The following is a 20,774-nucleotide window of genomic DNA, read 5'->3' as shown; positions in this document are numbered from 1 at the left end:
TTCGCTGTTTGCTTCGCAGCGACGTCAGCACTTGCACCGAATAACTGCAGTATGGCGACATAACATTCCAGAAGCATAGAAAAGAAATAACAGAATTATTGCGAGAAAATTTCTCTTACAGACGCAGGAACGTCAATTACTAAACTGTGTGAATGATGTTTAGAAACACTTTGCTTGAATACAAAACGGCATCATGACGCTTCTAAGCACCTCTAAGGAAAACCCTGCCACAAGTATGTACTACGAATATCTTGCCATGTTGCTGCCTGTTGTTCATGGGGAGGTGGGACTAGTCAAGCTGCCGTTATGCAGCTTTTATCCTGCCATCCCTACCCCTTTGTATACATCAATGTGCTTATGTGGTAAAAAAATAAAAAATAAAAAAATGCTTTGCATACCTTCCAAAGTTGCCAAGGCTTGGTGGAGTGTCGTTTATAGTGCGCGTAGCGGTAGGCCGGGGGAAGTACTATGCCTATTACAGCAAGCTGTGTAACATTCGCTATTGCTGTGTTACAGGATAACTCAAAAGAAGAGCTGTATACCATTCAATGGCCAATCTTTATGTTGCCGGAAAGACACTAACTGCCAATATTTAACTACAATAACTAATAATAGTGCCCCAAGCGTATGTGCATCCTGACTTGTGCTTTAAAAGGGCATATATTGAGGTCCATCAAAAATTACCAAGGACAACACCGATGCAGTGGTTAATAACTGAGTTAATAAAGCACTTAATTATTTTCACGTTGCAGTTATTATTTAATCAATTGAACGAGAAGAGCTATTCACATAAATACGCCACGTCTCTTGTGTTCTCCTGCAACCCTGCATTACTCAGATGTCCAAGCACGCTGGAATATGCATGCTAGTTAGACTCTTCCGAGAGACTCCTAAATGCCTTCTAGACGACGCTGTAGCCAGTCACTGTTACCTCTAGCGGCATGCGACGCTTTCGCCTTGGCCTTTAGGGATCTACTGACTGAACTACGGATATGTGGATAAGCTGTGCATGCTACGATTCATAAAATTTGCTGGAGAAAAACATTTAGGTCTACAAGATAAATCATGCGCGTTTGGAGAAAAAAAGCTTCTCCCGCCTCGCTAAGTAGAATCTTCTGCAGATTTTTCTTTTCCTCTAAGCTCTTATCAGAATGATTGCTAAGTCATGTGTGTGTCTAGCTTGGAATGTCCAGAAAGCTTCCAGCAGGGAATCTTTTGTTTAACATTTCGACAGATAGGTTTTCGCCTCACAGTATTTCGTTGCAGTGGAGAAGCTTCTCTATGCCAGGCGTGTGAGCCGCAACAGTGGTTCTAGTAATCCGCCGCCACCTGAGCGCGGCCGCAGGGGCTTGAAACCACGCCGAGTCGTTGTGCAGCCTCAGCCTAACGTCAATACTCCTAAGCAATTGCATCCTGCATATGCTCCACAGAACCACGTCAGGAGGCAAGAAAATATTTAAACTGCGACGCGGGTTTACACAACGCATGTATAGGTGTATTTCCAAATGATATAACCCAAGGAAAATTGCAAACTTAATGTTGTGTTACGCCGACTCGAACGTCTCTTTTAATTGCACTCTTTCCGAAAACTTGTGTTTTGCTGAAACACCATATGTTTTATTTTTTACAGCGATAACTTTTAATCTAGCACTACCGTAGTCTTTCGGATGTCCGCCGAATAGAAAAAAATCGGTCTCTGTTCCACCCACTGAAAGTGGATGTGCAGCGATACTGGCGGCGACGCTAGATGACGTTGCACAAGCACCGCCGCCCCAAGTGACATACGTCATGAGCGCACGCACGACCGCGGAAGTACAGCGTAGACCCTCATTCCTCTAGGCCGTCCGACAAGCGCAAGTCTCTTATTGAATTGAATTAATAGGAAGCTTTCGCTCAGGCGCGACTCCGACGCGGTGTATTCAAATAGATGTAAAACGAAAAAACGCTTTTCTGAGATAAGCGCTGGACCGATATGAATGAGATTTATTGCATTTGGGAGAGAAAGTTAAATTATAGTGACTGTTGGAAGCAGAATTTCAATTTAGCGCCTGAATTTTGTGAAAAGGGTTTTCAAAAATTTTTAAGTGCGAAATAGTAAACGCACTAAGTATATAAATCAATAGCTCTGCTTCAATAACAGATATCTCGGTACTGTAAACGACATCCATTAGATCATTGAAAACAGACAAACTCGATATGTCAATTTAAATATTAGGTGAATTAGTTACGTTGTGCACGAGGGTTCTGCAAAAGCTGTATTTCCATATTACTGAATTTTTTAGGTCAATGTGTAACATATCAATTTTGTCCGCTCTAGATGTACTATCAGATGCAGTTCACAGAATTGCAATATCATTTTTTTCTTGCTGAGTTAGTCAGTTGTAAACTTGACAGCTTCGTTATCAGAAAATTTTCGATTTCTGACAATTTTTAATAAACAATTGACGATCCAAATCAGAAATTGAAAACCAACAGTCACTAGATTTTAAGTTTTTCGATATGCTACACATCTCGTCAAATTTGGTGCAGTGATTGCCGAGAAATAACGAATTCACCTTTTACATGTATTTGGATAGGAGCACCACAGCTAAAGCTTCCTAAGGTTTAAAAGTAAATTGCTTTATAAAAAGCGTAAATTGTGACTTAGAGACAGGCTGCAGACATGATAGCCTCAGTTTATTATTCTAGCATACGAGAAAACATAAATTTGTTACGCGGAAACTAAGAGACAGATCTTTTCAAGCTGCCTTTTGAGGTCGGTCTGAGTGGCCGCGGTCGCTAGGAGGCGGTACCGTTAGCACACCGTACATCCTCATTCTTGTAAGCCCTCCACCTAGCGCAAGTGCAGTAATGAAATACTTGAATTTCTCTGCATAATATGCGTCAAGATTTGTAAAATGCGACTTACAGACAACTTGCAGGCATGATAGTTTTGTATTGTAATTCTAATATACGAGAAAAGATAATTGCATTACGCGGCAACTAAAACACCTTTTCCAGCTGCCGTGTTTTAGGTGAGCACGCTACAAAAAAATCTCGTCGAACAAGAGGCTAACAGCTTCGCTGTAAAATAACTGCAGCCCTGCACATTGTCTGGAGTGTTACCTGTCGTTCAATTTCGCTGACACAGCAGCCGGGGATAATACAGCACCTTATCAGTGCAGTAGCGCCTATAACTCCTCACGTAGGCTGGTGCCATGTTCTTCGATGCTTCAGTTTATCCATAAATCGGCAGCCAGGCGAAACAACTTAAGCGAAGCTATAATTAAGATAGAAAATGTTGGAAGCACAGAAGAGGACAAAGTAGTTATGTCTTTCCACTTGATGAACGGAGCGCGCCACGTTCACAATAAATGCTGTATTCTTAGCGGTATAATTTTTTTTCCGCACGCGCCCTCAAATGTTTCTTCTTACCGATAGTGCGTGAAACAGCGAAATACTTAATGTGCGTGGTAGTGTGCTGGCCCCAATGCTAGCAATAATCGACGGGCGGCCGAAAAGTATGATATGATGCGGCGCTAAGATTCGCTGACAATTAGCAGCTGATCTATAAGACGAAACCCCGTTGAAACAACTTAAATGAAGCCTGTGGTAAAATCCAAAAGTCAGGGTAGGAAATAAAAAAAGCTGTTTCTCCACTTCACCACCAGAGACACCATATACATGAAAGCAATTTGGCATCCACGGCTTATTTGTTACCATATAACGCGCGCGAACAATGACTTGGTGCAGACCGCTAGCACGTATACATTAATAGCTTTTCACTTGGTTGTATTGTAAAGTACGTGGGCACCCTTAATTTTTGCAAGGTGGGTGTTTCGCACAAAATGCCCTCTTAACACCTGGGAATTATTAAAAAGAGAGAGAGAGAGAGACAAAAGGCCGAGAGGATGACCAGAGGCGAGTTTCCGGTTTGCTAACCTGTAATGAGGTGCGGGTTATAATGTGTGTAAAGATAACAAAGGGGGAGAAGAAAAAGAGAGACAAGAAAAAAAGAAAAAAAAAGGAGACCAATAGGAATAAAGGTAGCAGAAAAGGCGTTCCAACCACAGACGTTCTCACAGGCCGGTTAATCTCAAGAAGGACACTAACGCTTGTACGACCATATGATGCGATGTTAGGCTGCGTGGATGTTTCAAAATTCTTCCTTTCAAGAGGATTGTTTCTGCACACTGTAGAGCGGGTACGGGCAAAGAACATGAATTGTTTCCCTGTCATCGCAATCGCCGCATGATGTGGTATCGGCCATCCCTATGCGCAACGCGAAGGCATTGGTAAGTGCGACATCCAACCATAGCCTACGCAAAAGGGTAGCGTTTCTTCGGCGAAGTGTGGGTGGACGTAGGAGGCCTAACGTTGGATCCAGGGTGTGTAGGGCATGCCTAAAATGTGGTTCATTCCACTCTGATGTAGTTCATTGACTTGCAAGCAGACGGAGCATCCTTGCAGCATCTGTTCTATACAGTCGGATTGGTAGGCAGGCTGAATGAGCAGTTTGACCGGCCCGTTCATTGCCAATAATACCCGAGTGAATTAGTAGCAATTGAAAAATTATTTCATGTCCTTTCTCAGTCAGGTGGTGCATGGCCTCGAAATTTCAAATTTCCTTTGTTCATGCGGACCGCTCCGTAAAGCTGGCAATAAACACTATAGTACCGTCATCCAGTCGCAAGAACTCGACAATTTGTTTCTTGCTTCGTCACTATACTCTTTATAATCGACGTAGGCGTTCGCAGCATTGTCTATGGTGAATCTGAAATGAGCGTCAAAGTATATAGAAGCTGTTGAATATTTGTCATGAAAAGACGAGGTGATTAATGATGAGCAAGCTGTTCATTAAAATTCTTTCTTTCCTCATGCCTGCCAATAATGTACCCAATAAAACCAGCATGATTTCTAATGTTAGTTAGTTTTTGTAGTCAAACTTTTTATTTGAGGTAGCGAGAGTCCATAGGTTGAGATTTGTTGAGAAATTTTCTTTCAGTGACTTCATCATAATGACAGATTCACAGATTTATTAGAGAAAACACGGCAATAGGTCACTTTTGATTTATTCAGAACGGAGTGATTTAATCAGGCTATCATAGTATTTTGTAGGAACTTATTGTGATCCGGTCACTGGTCTGCAATTAGTGACCGAGGTAAAAAATAAATGCACGCGTATTTAATAATTGCACAAGTACTTCATTGAGAACGCTAATAGACGCCATTACTGTCATGCACACCCGTTCTCACCGCTATCATGTGTCATTGTATTTTTGCCGACGTAATAACTTCCGGATACTTCAGTGGATACACTCACCTAACGTCTCGGTCCTAAACTCTGACAACGCAGCTAACAATATGCAATATCATTATGAACAGCGATGACCTCTATCGGTATGACACATACACATAAGTCATTCGTATGCATGACTGTGCAGTATCGCATACTAATTAAATGATTTTCGGGGTTTATCTACAACTGTGATTGCAGTCACAGCATTTGTGATTGCGAAATTCAAGTGTTCCGTGGTGCTAAAATATTAACCTTAATTCTGACTAAGGTGCTACTGCAGTTGCTCTTCAGCTTAGCACAGACGCGACCAATTAGTTTATACGTTAAGACGATAGCGTCGAGGACCCCGTGTCACGAAAAATCCGATGTTGGCGCCGGACTTCGCTTGTCGAAATATCATACCGAACCACAACCACGGAAGCCCTCCGATGGCGCAGCATTACTGAACTAATTGAATTACTCAAAGTAAGATACGTCAGAAAAATCGTAAAGTCAAACCTAAACGCAACCAACCGACATGATAGAGTCGGAGTTGAATTTGAATATACCAGTAAATATAATTCTCTTGTGCGGAAACTCGAACACAAACCCCTTTTCCGAGCGGTGCAGCCCAATCTGTTCCTTGCGAGAACACTATGGCGCTCGGCTCCGCGTATCCGCAACAAAGCTGTGGTTGCCGGGAAGCGCGACTGCGAGACAAGCAGTTAGGAATCTAAGAAATCTAGCCCGTTCCACTCTTAAAGGCGACCCTTAAGCGCCGTCCAAATCATCGGTCAATGTGAATGGCGCTGATGCGCTTTATTTACCGACAATTAGCATTAGATTAGCATTAGATGTGACATTCTTATAAGGCAATATAAGCAATTATATTTTTGCGACTAGACAACTTCTGCATAGTTCGGCGGATGCATTCGGACCTAACGTCTCCGGCCTAAGCTCTGGCAACGCACCTAACAATATGTTACGTCATTAGGAAAAGCGATGACATTTATTGGTATGGCATAAATAAACCTAGCATCCATAAGCATTACTGTGCGATAAGTCTACTAATTAATGTGTAGCTACCACGAGTGTCCTGTATATCCTGCATATCCTACCCCCCCCCCCCCCCCACATATCCAAATAACGATCAATCTATCTTGCGTTCAACCGATAATAGTGAGTTTTCCGTGTGTCTTGATTGGGAAGAATTCGTGTTATCATCTTTCCTTGAGTGCTCCTAGCAAGTCGGAGGGCGCTTTCTTACTGTGCGCATTGCTCAATTAGTAATGTGTGTGATAGCCTTATAATCGCAGTTGACAATCATCCAACGACTTGCGGAAGTATGATAACTGCTACAGCAGGAGATATGGCGTAGTTCAATGCAAAGATTCGTTTTACGAGATGTAACAAAAAATTTTCTGACCACAATTATGCACTGCTTTGTGTGATGTAATTTTTTAAAGAAAAACATTCAGTGCAGCTTCTTTATGCATTACAGGCTCTTACCAAGATAAGCTCCACGCACTTAGAAATAAAGCGCAGTGGAAGTGTAATCATCCGAGAACTCTATGCTGTCCTTGATATGCATTTTCCCAATAGAATGCACCCGCAGTTATGCATAAGTTAAAAGCAATTCAGCTGCAAATGTAGAAATGCCATCCTTAAATAATCTTTAGAGTCTGTCATATTTCGTGACAGAAAAATGCGCTGGAATGTAACAAACAAACCTAATACTTCAAGTGCAATAAAAGGCGGCTATCTTGAGCACGTCTACCGTGCACCTTGGTGTCAAATCACAACTTCCGAGATCACTTGTACTTTTGTGTCGAAGGCGCTGGCTATTCTTCCTAATGCCTAAGTGAAAGTTACCCAAGCATTTGTGCACATCCACTGCCTTCCTGAAAAACCTTATTTTTTTTCAGCGGCAACTGTGCACACGGCCAGTTCCTTCGATGGTACCAATGAATTCACCAAGACTGTACAACATATAAAGACAGTTTCGCCTCCCGATAGCGACGAAGGCGCGGTGAAGACCGTAAAAACAGTGACCGTGGAAACTTCGAGCAGCGGGGACACGACGAAGACGATAGGCACTCCTACGAAAAACCTACCCGAAGACATTGACCCGTTTTCCATGCGCCCAAACCTTCCATCGGCCGGAAACACGAATGGCGGCTTTATACCTCCTGTTGGCCAACCTCAAGTACCTGGCGTTGCCGTGGAAGGAGGAGGAACACTCAGCGTGGATAAAAGTGGCGGCACAACGTTCACTAAAACGAAGGTAACTACAACCAAGAGCATCAACCTAGTTGGCCACACCGGTGGTTCCGGCATTCATCCAGATGGTCTGAATGTTCCTACGAGCGTTACTCTACCTACGCTCGGTACCGGGGGCATAACGTCTATTCCTGGAGTTCCTGCTGGCCCTGGAGTACCGACAAATATCGGCGTACATGGAAGCACAAATGCTGGCGGCTCGCTTATAGGTGGCGGAAGCGGCCCATCAGTCTTACCGCATTTCCCTTCACAGGGAGCACCTGTTAGTCTAAGCAATGCCCCTGCTTCTTCTGTGCTTACTTCCAGAACTACCAACAGTGCGTCGACAATTAGTACTGGATTGAACCTGTTGCATTCTGGTACTGAAATGCCCCGTCATGGCGCCCCATCAGTCGGTGTTACGGGAAGCGGTGTAGAGGTCGAAGTGCCAGGATATACTACAGGACTTGGCCGAAAGTGGAAATGGGTTCTTGGTCGCAGGACAGGAATTTTCCCTCCGTACATTCAAGCAGTTGATCCCGATATCTTGTACACCAAACTTGGCTACCCTAACCCGAAGCTCCCGGTTGTCCCAGAATCTATAAAGAACATTCTTAACACTGTTCCTCTTCGTCCAGTGGGTAGTGAAATGTACGGGTATCCAGGATCTACAAGGATGACAGATATTATTCGAAGGCTCACAATCATCAAAGCCTTAAAAAATCTATTGTCGAGCAGTAAAATTTCCCAGGGATCGAACACAAGCAAGTTGCTCACTAATGTACTAAACAGTGAAACTTCATCTCTGCTACGAGAGTCTCCCTTAGAGCATCTTCTACTCCAAAGCGACTCATCATTGTTAAATCAACCAGGGCAACGGAGCAGCTTCTTCTCACTTCTAGGAAGTGACCCCTACAGATTCCCTTTGAGCAGTCCTTACACGGGAATGTTTGGGGCTCCTTACGGCAGCTTTTACGGTGGGCCGTATGGTATGACTTATGGGAGCTCATGGCCTGTTTATCCCAGTGGTTCATTTCCAGGAAATTCCTGGCCATACAACTCTGGTAGTTCTCTAGTACCTTTTGCTCCATACGGTCCAGGGTCAGGAATATACCCGGGATCTTCTTTCGGTCCTGATGACCTTTCTTCAAGCTCGTCATACGCAGGTTTTCCTGGTTACGGTGGAAGTTCCTCAAGTAGAAGCATGCTGAGTACTCTCATTGGAGTTAACAGCGGAAAAACGGGTGTGCGTTTCATTCAGTCACCAGACGGGACGCTTTTGCCAGTGAGTGACCCTTTGTCAAGTATCAGTAATACATATACTAATGCTAGGCCCTCCGACTTCTTAATGTCGGACTTTTTCTCACATCCTAGCCAGTACACACTAACACAGGACGGACAGTTGGTGCGCAAAAGCGATGTGGTACTGCACGAAGGACGACTGTCTTCGCTGTTAAGCGACACAAGCAATCCATTGCACACCCTTTTAAGGACTACTCCTGAAACAAAAACACTGCTCGGCAGATTATTAAGATCTGGTGGGACAAATCTGCCTCTGCTATTGAAATTGTTAAGTAAGAAACCCAGATCGCGATTATATAACAATATTCTAAAGCAAATAATATTTAATAGACGACCAGTTGGAATATTTGGTTCGTCAATAGACAGCGTGGATTCCAACGAAGGTGGACCAGATGGGGCCACAAGAATGATATCGTTGCTTCGAAATACGATAAGCGATCCAAACGACATTGCCGCGCAATATTTAGCTGGACTAAACGGAATAAGCCCAGAATCAATTGGGCTTTCCCCAAATCGCAGAACACTCCTGCATGGGTACCATGAACCAAGTGAAAGTAGTGCATACGACGCACTTGCCCAGCTATTGCTAGGATCGCAAGAACCACTAAGCACTACGAAGTCGCACCTTCCCTTCGTCACTTCTGGGGATATTAGTCATTTGGGCAGATATAACACCTTTCCAGAAAGCCAAACGCCATCAGAAGAAACTCCGAGCTTCATAAAAGAAATTACTCAAGCCTTGCTTCCAGGAAGTGGACCACGAAAAACAACAGTAGGAACGAAAGAAACAGTGGTAACGAAAACTGTAACTCACCCGCGCATATATGCTTCAGCCTTGGCACGACCCCCGAGCTCAGAAACTCATTTAACATCAAGTAGTTTTTCGAACGGTGAACAACCAACGCTAGCGTCTTCTATGACACCTGCTACATCAGGGTTCCAAGTTACGGAGCAGAGAGCCCAATCATTGTCCTCACCAACACTACTAGGACTAAAAAGTATGCCAGGAATATCGAGTGGTATACAAGTTCCTTTTTATGGCACCACTTCCTTTAATCCACTGTTCACCAGTGGAACTCGAGTAACTTCGACTCCAGGAGCATTCGTTAATGGCCAGTTTGTTTCTTCATCTAATGGCCTTTTAGGAAACACTCTCGGGCAAACAGGGTTAACGGGACCCCTCACTACCGGATCCTACACAACGACCATTCCTGTATCTACTGGTTTTCTATCAGCCACAACCTCTTCGCATCCATATCTAATAGGAGGTTCTTCAATAGGCGGCCACCCGCACTACGTCGTTGAAGGCCATGAAGCACCTGGAACACGTTGGCAGCTAAAAGTGTGGCGTCATCATCCAGGCGTATCAGCGATTGTACCGGGCCTGTCTATCGGTACTTCTAGCCCAACAGGCATCCAGCACGGAGCTTTCGGCTTCACTTCGTACCTTCCAAGCTCTCCATCCATCGGACTTGTGGGTTCTTCTGGCCTAACTGGCTTACCCATGATCGGAGCAAGCAGTTCACAATATTTTCTTCATGCTCCCGATGGAAGCATCCTTCTATCTCGGCAGCCTGGTAGCGCAGGTGGTAGCGCAATAGCCAACTCGGTGCCATTAAGCCAGGGCTCAAGCATGTTTGTGTCCGGGACTCGTTCAATCGGCGGAACCACCACCGGTGCCGCTACTTCTCCAACTGGCAGCATTCGGACAACTCCTGTGAGTAGCACGAGCACGACCAAGTACGAGTACACCTCATATGGCAGCGGCAACAGAAATTCGGGTCTTTCTTCTGGCATCAGCAGAGGTGCGACTTCAAGCCAACTAGGGGCCTCCGAAAATAGTGCGTCGACGTTTACGAGCGACAGTGGAGGCAATGGCATGACCCAAAGTATCCTCTCGCAGACCAAGCTTTAGCGATAAATTTTTAAAACAGAGCCGTAAACATGACAACAATTTTCTTTAGGCGAATATGAATTACTGCGTAGCAAATGTTTGACCACTGTACTATTATGCGCAATTGTAACTGCTAGGTGATAACGTTCACTGGAGATTACTTCCGTGATTGTATTTACATACAACAGCATTGTCATTCGCTCACAGCTTCGTGAACGATATTTTATGTAGGGACCACGAGCAATAAAGCTTTCGTAGAAGAAATTTGTCGGCTTTGTGTGATTTATGTTTAATTTCAACACTTATGAGAAAGGGATAATTTCAAGACCTCATCGCAGAAACGTAGTCACTGGTTTATTTGGCACCAACAATGAGAACATGATCTTTAAATATCTAGACAAGGTATATTAACTTTGACGTTAAGACTTTCCCAGGGTTTTTTTTATATCAATGCTCACCTAAGTTGTATGACATGCTATACTAGACAATAAAGAAACTATGCGGCACACTGAGGTATAAAATGTTTTGGACTCGTATATTTTTTACTGATTTTTTTCTGGGGTTCATCATGCGCAAACTTACATGGCCCAGACCGTTTCTTAGCTTGATCGAACGTGAGGCGATTGAAATTTTCGTACCATAAATATCTTTCCACATGCCCAAATACATGGCGCCGACCGCTTCTTAGGTTTATCGAACGTGATGCGATTGAAATTTTCACACCACAAATCTGTTTCGTCATGCCTAAATAGCTCTGAAAAACAGTTGTTTTGCATAGTATGGCCAAGTAAATCAACCACGAGAGTAAAATTTTGAACAAAACATTTTCATTTTGCTCTCAATTTTAGGTGCAAGGAATTCCTTGTAGACTTACGTTTGGTGGTTGCAATGAATACTAATACTGATATTGTAGTCTAGATTGCGAAAATTACCCTTGCCTCTTCACCGGCTCACGGATCTTAGTATTATGCAACCACTAACATTAAAGACCAGAATAAGAAATACAAGGGAATAGCCACGGCCTTGGCACTGAAGAGTCAACTATTAATATAAGAAATAGAAAACTGAAAACGTTCTTCTTTGGGAATATCGAAATCCAAGCAAGACAGAAGTTAACATGAAGCAGGAGGCTTGAAGCGATAAAGAGCGATTGAAGGAGGATTGTCGCTGGAGCTAGCAGGCGTAATTCATACACGAGGACTTGTGATCCGGGCAGCAACTGCTTTCTTTAGCATTGTTTATGTACGCGTTGCTCACTATCTCGCACCTTTAGTGTGGCAGGATTACACTCTAAGCTAGTGTGTAGAGCAGAGCGTTGGAAGTCTAACAGTGGAGGAGGGGGGATCAGGCGCTTTAGTTTTGATACAAAGGGAACAGGTAAGCCTACTGCCGTTGGCTTTTCGAATAAGTAGTTACAACAACGGAACAGAGATATGCATGTGTAAACACGTGTTGTTTATCAAGTGATCCTAATTTTCGCTGAAAACCGCAACTAAAATATTTACGGAGTGGAGATCTATAAAACACTAGGCTCACCGCACCGCCACCCTACGCGCCAGATTTTCGCCCTCGTACTCCACCATTGAGCGTTGGAGTAGTTAACTACGCGTGCTTGAATGCTGCCATGGAAAGTAGTCGTTGACCTGAAGAAGACAGGTCGCATTGTGGAAGGGTTCGCTCAAAATACATTCCTGGTTAGATCACAGTCGATCACTTTTAAAGGTTACTGTTCTAATACGAAGCCTTTTGCTGGATGCACTACGGGGTTTCTGGCGCCTCTCAAGCATAGCGTACACAGCAGACACAGTGAAACGTGCTCAAGTGGAAATTTCACGTCTGGCTTCTCTCGAGCCCATCGTACACAGCGCACATGGCGCACACATAACATAAATACTGTCAAATGCTAACTCAAATGCGAGGGACACAAGCATTACTACGGCCAGAGTGGGTGGTTCCATACGGAGAAGTTGCATACGGCCACTGGATGAAAAAATGAAAAAAAAAATATGTGGCCTGCCGCGTCGGGTGGGCTTCAATGGAAGCGAATGTGACAGCGGCGGCTGGGCCGAATGGCATTCAATGTCGGAAATGGGACGCAATGGCTTCCACGTGCGACGGCGTTCCAACCGTGTTCCTGACGCATTTTCTACGCCCATCCCAGACAACAGTTCCCGACTGGTGGTGCCGCCGCGTATCACACTGTTTACTATGCACGCGGGAGGCCACACTCTTTATTATGCAGCTGCCGTGCATCAACGCATCAATCATGTCCGAAGAACGAGGTAAAATGACAGTTCCGATATGGGCTATCTTGCGGTTTGAATACGAGAGCTGGTGTGTCGAGACAACCAACGATGCCTAGGCACACTTCAAAAGAAATGAATAAGTGCAAACTTGAAAGAAAACGTCAGCCCTATGCATCAAACAAAGTCCAGTTTCAGCAGCAGGCAAAAACGTCCAAGCAAGCACCAGCCTCGACAGTGTCGCGTTCTCACGGTTGCGAGTCAGGCGTTAAACTTGCGCAATTATAGCGTACGGTGTTAGAGGCTCATTCTAACAGCCCTTTTGGGTGGCGATGGTCTGCGCCGCTTCCGCCGCCCGTGTCCGTGGCAGCTATCACCGGATAAAAAAGAAATGCTCAGTAACCACCGGGATCAAACCCGGGCACGCTGCGTGGGAGTCAGCCACTTTACCACTGAGCCATGCGAGCGCTTTTTTTCGTGATTGCATGGAATTACGAGTAGGGTCAATTGAAGATTGTTATATGACATTTCCGCATACATGAGAAACAAATATACACATTGTATGCAGTTCAATGAAAGTTTCAAATTCAGGCAAACAGACACAAGCATCCATTCACGTACAGGATCAAAGGTGGCATCCACACCATGCATTTTAGCAGCCTCTTCTCGAAAGATAGACCTTGTCGATTATTCGGCTTCTCTATACTCAATCAAGCCCTAATGACATAAACAAATCATATCGTGTATTACTGGCTGTCTTTTTGAAAGGAAGTAACAGGACACCATAAGGTGTGAGAGGAAGGTCTCTTTTTATAGTTCTTCATAAAATGTCCGAAAAAAGAAATGCTTCAATTCAAAATTTAAAGCAATGTTTTGTTCTCTCGAGTTCATTGCAAAGCCTACATTTTGTGTTCAAGGGAACATATAGTCCTTTTTCCTGAAGCCATGTTTATACTGGCAAGGTGGAGGTGGGAAGCTTGAAGAAAGATGTTTTCGCTGCTGGCCACGCCAGCGCTTGCTAGCGTGCAACGGGAATATGCCGTATAAATGCGTCCTAGCGCGTGAGGAAAAACGTGATGTGATCTACACGCCGCGGAGCATCAATACGTGCACATTTTGCACTGCAGTTGCATATTGATACACCAGGTAGAACGCCATGCAGCAGATGCACAGGTAGCCCTACAAGGCAGGTAAATAATGTTTGTGGAAGAAAAAGTAGATATAGATATGTATACCAGAATTCTAGATAAATATACATTGTCTAGCTGAAGAAATCAAGCTGGCCATGTGACTATGTCACCGCATCGTTTCAAAGGGGATGCCAATAACTCACCATCATTAGCATCGCATCGTACCATTTGCCTTGCATTGTTTGTTGCGTTCCGTGTAGCGTCTCTCGTGTGCCCTTGCATTGCAGTTAAATATTATTACACCACGTGGCACGCCATGTGGCTTGCATAGGTGGTGGTACAATGTAGAGAAATCTTGATGAATAAAAAGTTTATGGAGATGTATAAATATTGCTGTAATGCAGAACATGTATGTCATCCCTGATTCATTCAAGCAGGCTTGGTGACAGTTTTTGAGCGTCAAGATGCAAAGACAATGCTAATAAACGATCATCATCATTGCAATCGTATCGTGTCATTCAACATGGGCGCCCCATAGCGTCGATACGTACAAACTTTGCATTGCGGTTCCGTTATATTGCACCAGGTGTCGCGACATGCCGCAGTTCGATATAGCAGTTGCAAGCAACATGTAGCTGGGCCTGGTTAAATGAAGCAGGCTAGGTGACTATTTGTCACTACCCCCGTATTGAAGGGGATGCCAATAAACCATAATTCTCATCATCATAGTCAACAGCAACGTATTGTTCCACAGGTCAAGGAATATGAAATGTGCGTCACGTAGTGGGATAGCTGTGTTTACACTTCGGTACATGTTATGCGCCTCCTCGTCAGGTAGGAACCACTGCTGAACAAACAAATCTCAGAGCTACGCCGCACAGCAGACAGGCACATCGGGTTCAGCAGACCACTCTAAAGAAAGCAAGACAAGCCCCAGCACAGGACGCAGCCCGCCGTCGACGCTGGGCGGATATTTCGGATGGTTCTCGTGAAACGACGCTAAGAGACTTTGCCACGAAGGCCCTGTAGTGCGCGGTGCTGAAAATGGAGCTCGTATGCAGCCGCTCCTGCAGCCTACGCTGTAACGGTGCTGCGTCTGCCGCGCAGGCCTCTGACTATTTGTTTACAACTCTATCATTATATTCAAGACTAAAATGCAACTATCAGAGCGCCGAAGCAAAGCAAATTTTGCCATTGTGAGATTTTGAAAACGTTTTCTGAATAATGCCATGCCTGTTTTTTTCCTGCTTCTCCTGGACGTTTTGCTTCATGGCACCATCTGCTATTCAGTGATATTTATTGCTTTGTTTGTTTACTCTGTGTTTGGATACACAGGGTGGACACATAGCCCTACACTGATTGGAGTCCTAAATACCCGTTTTTATTGGATATGTCACTTCAGCGAGGTGGACTGAATGCCCCACTTATTAAGCAGTAAGCAGCCCTGCAAGAGCCCGGCAAAGAGAAGAGGAAGAAGCAGTCTATTGACGCCATCTTTACCTGGCCATCAAACTCGTCGTGTAAACAAACGCAATTCAGCCGTAACCGTAACAGTTTTGCGGTGTAGGTGCTGGGTACTTCGACCAAGACGACGGAGCTGCTACAGCAAGTCCCACGCCGAAGCTGACCCCTCGCTCGAGTGTTTCCGACAGCACTGGAGATCTGAATGTCCCACAGCGGCGAGCAACAGCGACCTCTGTCTGCTCTAGTGCGGCCAACCGGTGCCTGGATTCACCAGGTGGAGCCAGTGGCGTAGCTAGGTCGTCTGGCACCCGGGGCTCATAGGTCTTCTCTAACGTCACCCCCCCCCCCCCGTCCAGCTCCGGGTGTTGACTCTAAGGCGCAGATACTCAAAATTTCCGCGGAGTGAGGGGAGGGAGGTGATGTTTCAGCACCTGCACAACCACCTTGGATACCGGGCATGTGCCCCGGAGACCCCCTTTCACTTTCGTTCGCAGAGATCGCGAATGTAGCAGGTATGCACGCTATTTTATTTTCTGCACCAAATAACACATGGACCTGCTCTGGCAACCTGTGATAAGCGCACTTGCGCATCTGCTGTCAGATTGTAAGACTTGGCAACCAATACAGATGCAGCACCGTGGTAAATATGGCTCAAATTAACAAGAATATTTAATTAACTTTAATTAGCGATGTTACAGGCAATATTACATTTGGGAAACTAAAGCGCGACAGTCATATGTTGACTAACAACTTTAGAAAAATTGTCGCAGGTACTACTATGCGCAGTATTTTCAATGTGGGCACCTGTGAACCCAGACGAAAATTAAATATCGTGTCAGTGCCGCTGATCTCCCAATCCTATTATAAAACGCCACATGCTTTACTGCTGCGCCGGCGCCAATGCTATGACAAATACGAGCTCTCTTCATTCAGCATTATTTTGTTTTCATTTGCTGCTATTCGTAAACGTGATTATCCGACCTGCGGTACCACCACAAGTTTGGGAACGGAATAGAGGACACTTCGTGTCGATTCCTGGCGCCACCATGAACAAGAAAATAAAGGTAAGGCCGCGATGAAGCTCGTGCCAGCGAAAGCTTGCGCTGCTGTAGGTATCTACTCGCAATAGAGAGGATGGAGATATAAACCTCACTGGTGCACTGTTTCATATTTCTTCTGGTACTGCCATACTGGGCCGCTCGCAATGTCAGAGTACTGCAGGCTCTAGCGCCCAATAAGATTTTGGTTAGAGGATTTTTTTTGTTAATAATACGAATTTGAGTCCCTAATTCTCCAGTTGCAATGTTCACTCTATTGTTGTTAATTAGGCAGTTATTTAAGATAATATATTAATGTTCTGCCGCATTTTACACAATATCGAGTTCCTAGTAGTTACAAAGAAACATAACCTGATAGAATAACAGAAAATAACCTCACAAAATGTACTTTTTACTAAAGTTCCGTGCAGCTAAAACAAAACACTGCATTTCTGACATAAATTCAGAGAACAGCAAAATGACAAAGAGGCAGTTAGCTTGCACTAGGATACGTTGTTTTTATTCTTTACCGCCAAACTGAAACAGAAACAATACAAGTGTTACAAAACTGATAAATCGAACACTGTATACATACTGACGACACAGAAGCCATTTGGCGAATTAAATTTTAGCGCACACATTCGTCCATTTATTACATAAGAAGTTGCTAAAGCTACAGCCTAAAATTCTGCGACACCATACGCAAGGTACATCGGGTACATGAGCTCTGTCTGCAGGTTACCGGAGCATTCTTTGCCATTTACGCCCAGTGAAGCCAGAGGAAAGAGACGGCTCTTCAGACATATATGGCATCCCCTTCCAAACTGGCACCCCCCTCACGCCCTGTTACCACGCCTCTGCGTGGAGCAACTCACATTCAAATGAAAATTCGGTGAGGACCTGGAGGAACGGCTCACCCACTATGAGTGTGGGAGCAAGTACAACGGCTGGAACTCCCCAGCTCAGCTAGACAATGTCGTACTTTTCCTCACAGACACTGCAGCAGTGTGGTTCCAGGAACACGAAGATATATTAACAACGTACGATAGCTTTGTTACTGACCTCACAGAGTGCTTTGGAGACTGCAGGAGGAAAAGGAAGCGGGCAGTGCAGACATTGCTAGGCCGTGCTCAAGACCCACGTGAGAGCTATACTACGTACACAGAGGCGATTATGAAGCTATGTAAAACGGTCAATGCTGGAAGGTCCGTAAGGGACGAAGTCGGGCACCTTCTCTAAGGCGTTGCCGAGGACATGTACAATCACTTAATTGTAAGGTAGACTCTCGCCTAGTTCTCCAACCTCGTCAAACACTGCCTGACATTTAATGGCTTGAAGCTGCGCCTTATGACGCCAAAGTTCGGGAGGTTAGCGAATGTTACAATTGTTGCAAGCGTTGACGATAACTGCAGTTTTCAATTTGACCTTGCCGCAACTGTATACGGCAAATTGTCCGCTAAGAACTTGAATGATACAGAAAAGGGGCGGAGTCGAACGCATTGGTTGCCCTTCCATCCAACTTCAAAAGCCTGTATCTGTTGTATCCCCATTGTCTGCCATGCCAGGCGCTGCAGATTGTCGAATCAATCAGCTGCGACCGCAGCTGATTCCCAACGACATGACGCACGATCAACTCTAGCGTAGAGCTACAACCATGAATAGGCATTTGTGTAAATCGCATTTATTATTTGGAGCGTCCCAGGGTTGATTACAAAGACTACAACGTCGGTCGCGCATCACCTGTTTAATATAGTTCTGGCGCCAAAGAACGCATTGCTTATTTTTGCCGCGGGCGCTGACAGACAGCGAAATATGGCCCACCACCGACTTCGCCTAATTTTGAACATCGTATTTATGACGACCAATGGCAGACAGACCTTGGTGCGGGAAACGCCACAGGCTTGATACGCAGGAATACCTTCCGTAAATATAACTTAAGGAGTGACTCGCCAGCTTCAGACCGCAGTCTGACTCCACCAGCCAGTCGTCAATGCCGTTCACCTTCACCTCGGCGATTTTCTAATTCACCAATGCCGTCGGGAAACAAGCCAGCGCTGCCGATGAAGGTAAGGTCTCTGGACAGTCTGCATCTCTGCGAAATACTCCTCTGCCTATCACGATGGGGAAGGACAAGTTTAGCAGTTTTCATAAAAACGCACTAAAGACAAAGACGAAACGATCACATACGACAGGATTGGCGCTACTTCCAGCTGTCGTCTATTTCAGGCGATCATCTATTTATGATCTGTGCATCAGGTACATCATGCACTCATCATCAACTGGTAAGTGCAGCAAACTCCCTGCTTATACACCTGAAAAAATGTTCAATAGCAAATCAGCTGAAAATCAATGTTATTAAAACAAAAGCTGTTATATTTAGGCCGAAATCAAAACAATTCAACGCTCCAGCAAACTTAACGTATGGGCGCGAACCACTACAAATAACTGATCAGATTAGAATCCTTGGCGTAACATTTTCGGATAATATGCTTTGGGATAACCACATTGACACTGTTTTGACAAAGTTAACTCGTGTAGTTGTCGTCTTATCTCGCCTAAGAACATACCTGCCATTCAAGGTCAAACTACTTCTCTATAATTCGCTTTTTTACTGTAATCTAAATTATTGTTTATTGGTTTGGGGCACAACTACTCAAACTAACTTACAGAAACTTTTTGTCCTCGCGAAAAAAATGGTCAGACTGCTTTATGAGTTACCATATAACAGCCATACACACAGTTTTTTCAAAGAACAAACATTATACAAATAAAAAATCTTTCTGACTATAAGCTAACACTAGCCTTCAAACGCGAACTATTTGATAATAGAACATTTCTACGCGACTTATCATCACTAAAAGAGAACATTTCCATACACATTAACCGGCACAAAGAAAAATCGAATGTTATAACCCCTCGGGCTAACTACTCTACAGAAAAACTGTCCTTCATCCTGCCCACTCTCCTGAATAATTACAAGAAAACTACCACTGATATTTTAAAAATAACTATTGGTGCAATATGACAACACTATGTATAAGGTAGCTAATCTTTCTCATTGGATAATTTCTGTGTTCATTCCCAGTGTCCATTTCGGCGCCTATATAAGTTTTCGATGTTCTTTCCTGTAACCCTTTTACTGCCGCCTCCTCCATCTTGCTTGATGGGAAATAAAAATTATTATTATTATTATTATTATTATTATTATTATTATTATTATTATTATTATTATTATTATTATTATTATTATTATTATTATTATTATTATTATTATTATCACACATTCAAAAGGTTGCTAATGGTTCGGGTCATACACACGATTGTACGGTCAATAAGTTCATGTGCCTAGGCACGTCGAAGGAAACGTCACTCCTTTTTCTTGCAAAACCGTAGAAGGACAGCTGACGCGCTTGTAACCTGCTTTACTTATAAAATACGCTTCAAATACCTGGCATTCTATTTGTGTTTTCTGGTACTTTTGTGTTTATGTGTTTCCTCAAGAGAGCTTCACCACCAAACATGAGTGTGCATGCACACCTTTTGCAGCGTTCAGCCAAGTTAGTCAGCCAAAATTGATAACATACCTGCAACTAAATTAGTGGACAATGATACTACGATTTTCGCCATGATTGTGATTTTCAAACAAAGGCTGAGTTGGAAAGTTATGTTTCAGTGGAATAATGGTGTGACGTTTCGTTGTGTTAGTGTAGAGTGCCTTATTTCCATGGCTATTTGTGCTGCAAATGTTTCATTTGGAGGAGAACATCTTAAAACCAAATTTCTCCTACTACCGCGCTGCACTGATGATGTGATTTTCTGGATTGATTTTCCTCTGGATTCTGGTGCCTCCGTTAACTGTGGCACAGTCGAAATAACATTGAACAGTGCGCTTCTCTCCACCCTTGCCGATAGATTCCTAACTGAGAAAAATTATACTGTTGTTTCAAACGCATTGTTGCTACCACCTCGGTCGCTGTTACGTGTCTCTGAACATGTCAGTGCTGCCGAGCTTTCATCGTTTGACGTGCAAATCCAACTACTTACGTCAAGTTGAGCGAAAAAAGGTGCACTTGTACCACGCCCTCTCGTGACAATAGTGAATGGCGCCTCAAATTTGTAGGCTTTCAATTGTTCTTCCGTCGTTGCTGTGCTCCCGCGAAATATGAAACTCGCTGAATTTGTATGAAA

At 44.1% G+C, this 20,774-nt stretch overlaps 1 protein-coding gene across 1 annotated transcript in view; it reads left to right on the top strand.

The window, feature by feature from the left end:
* LOC142576352 (uncharacterized) overlaps positions 1 to 20,774 on the top strand; it is a 48,807-nt gene that overhangs the window by 440 nt on the left and 27,593 nt on the right. The window lies entirely within an intron of this gene.

Source organism: Dermacentor variabilis, chromosome 3 (assembly GCF_050947875.1).
Source record: "Dermacentor variabilis isolate Ectoservices chromosome 3, ASM5094787v1, whole genome shotgun sequence".
Classification (NCBI taxonomy): Eukaryota; Metazoa; Arthropoda; class Arachnida; order Ixodida; family Ixodidae; genus Dermacentor; species Dermacentor variabilis.
The sequence above is the reverse complement of the archived record's forward strand: the minus strand, read 5'-3'. Positions and strand labels throughout refer to the sequence as shown.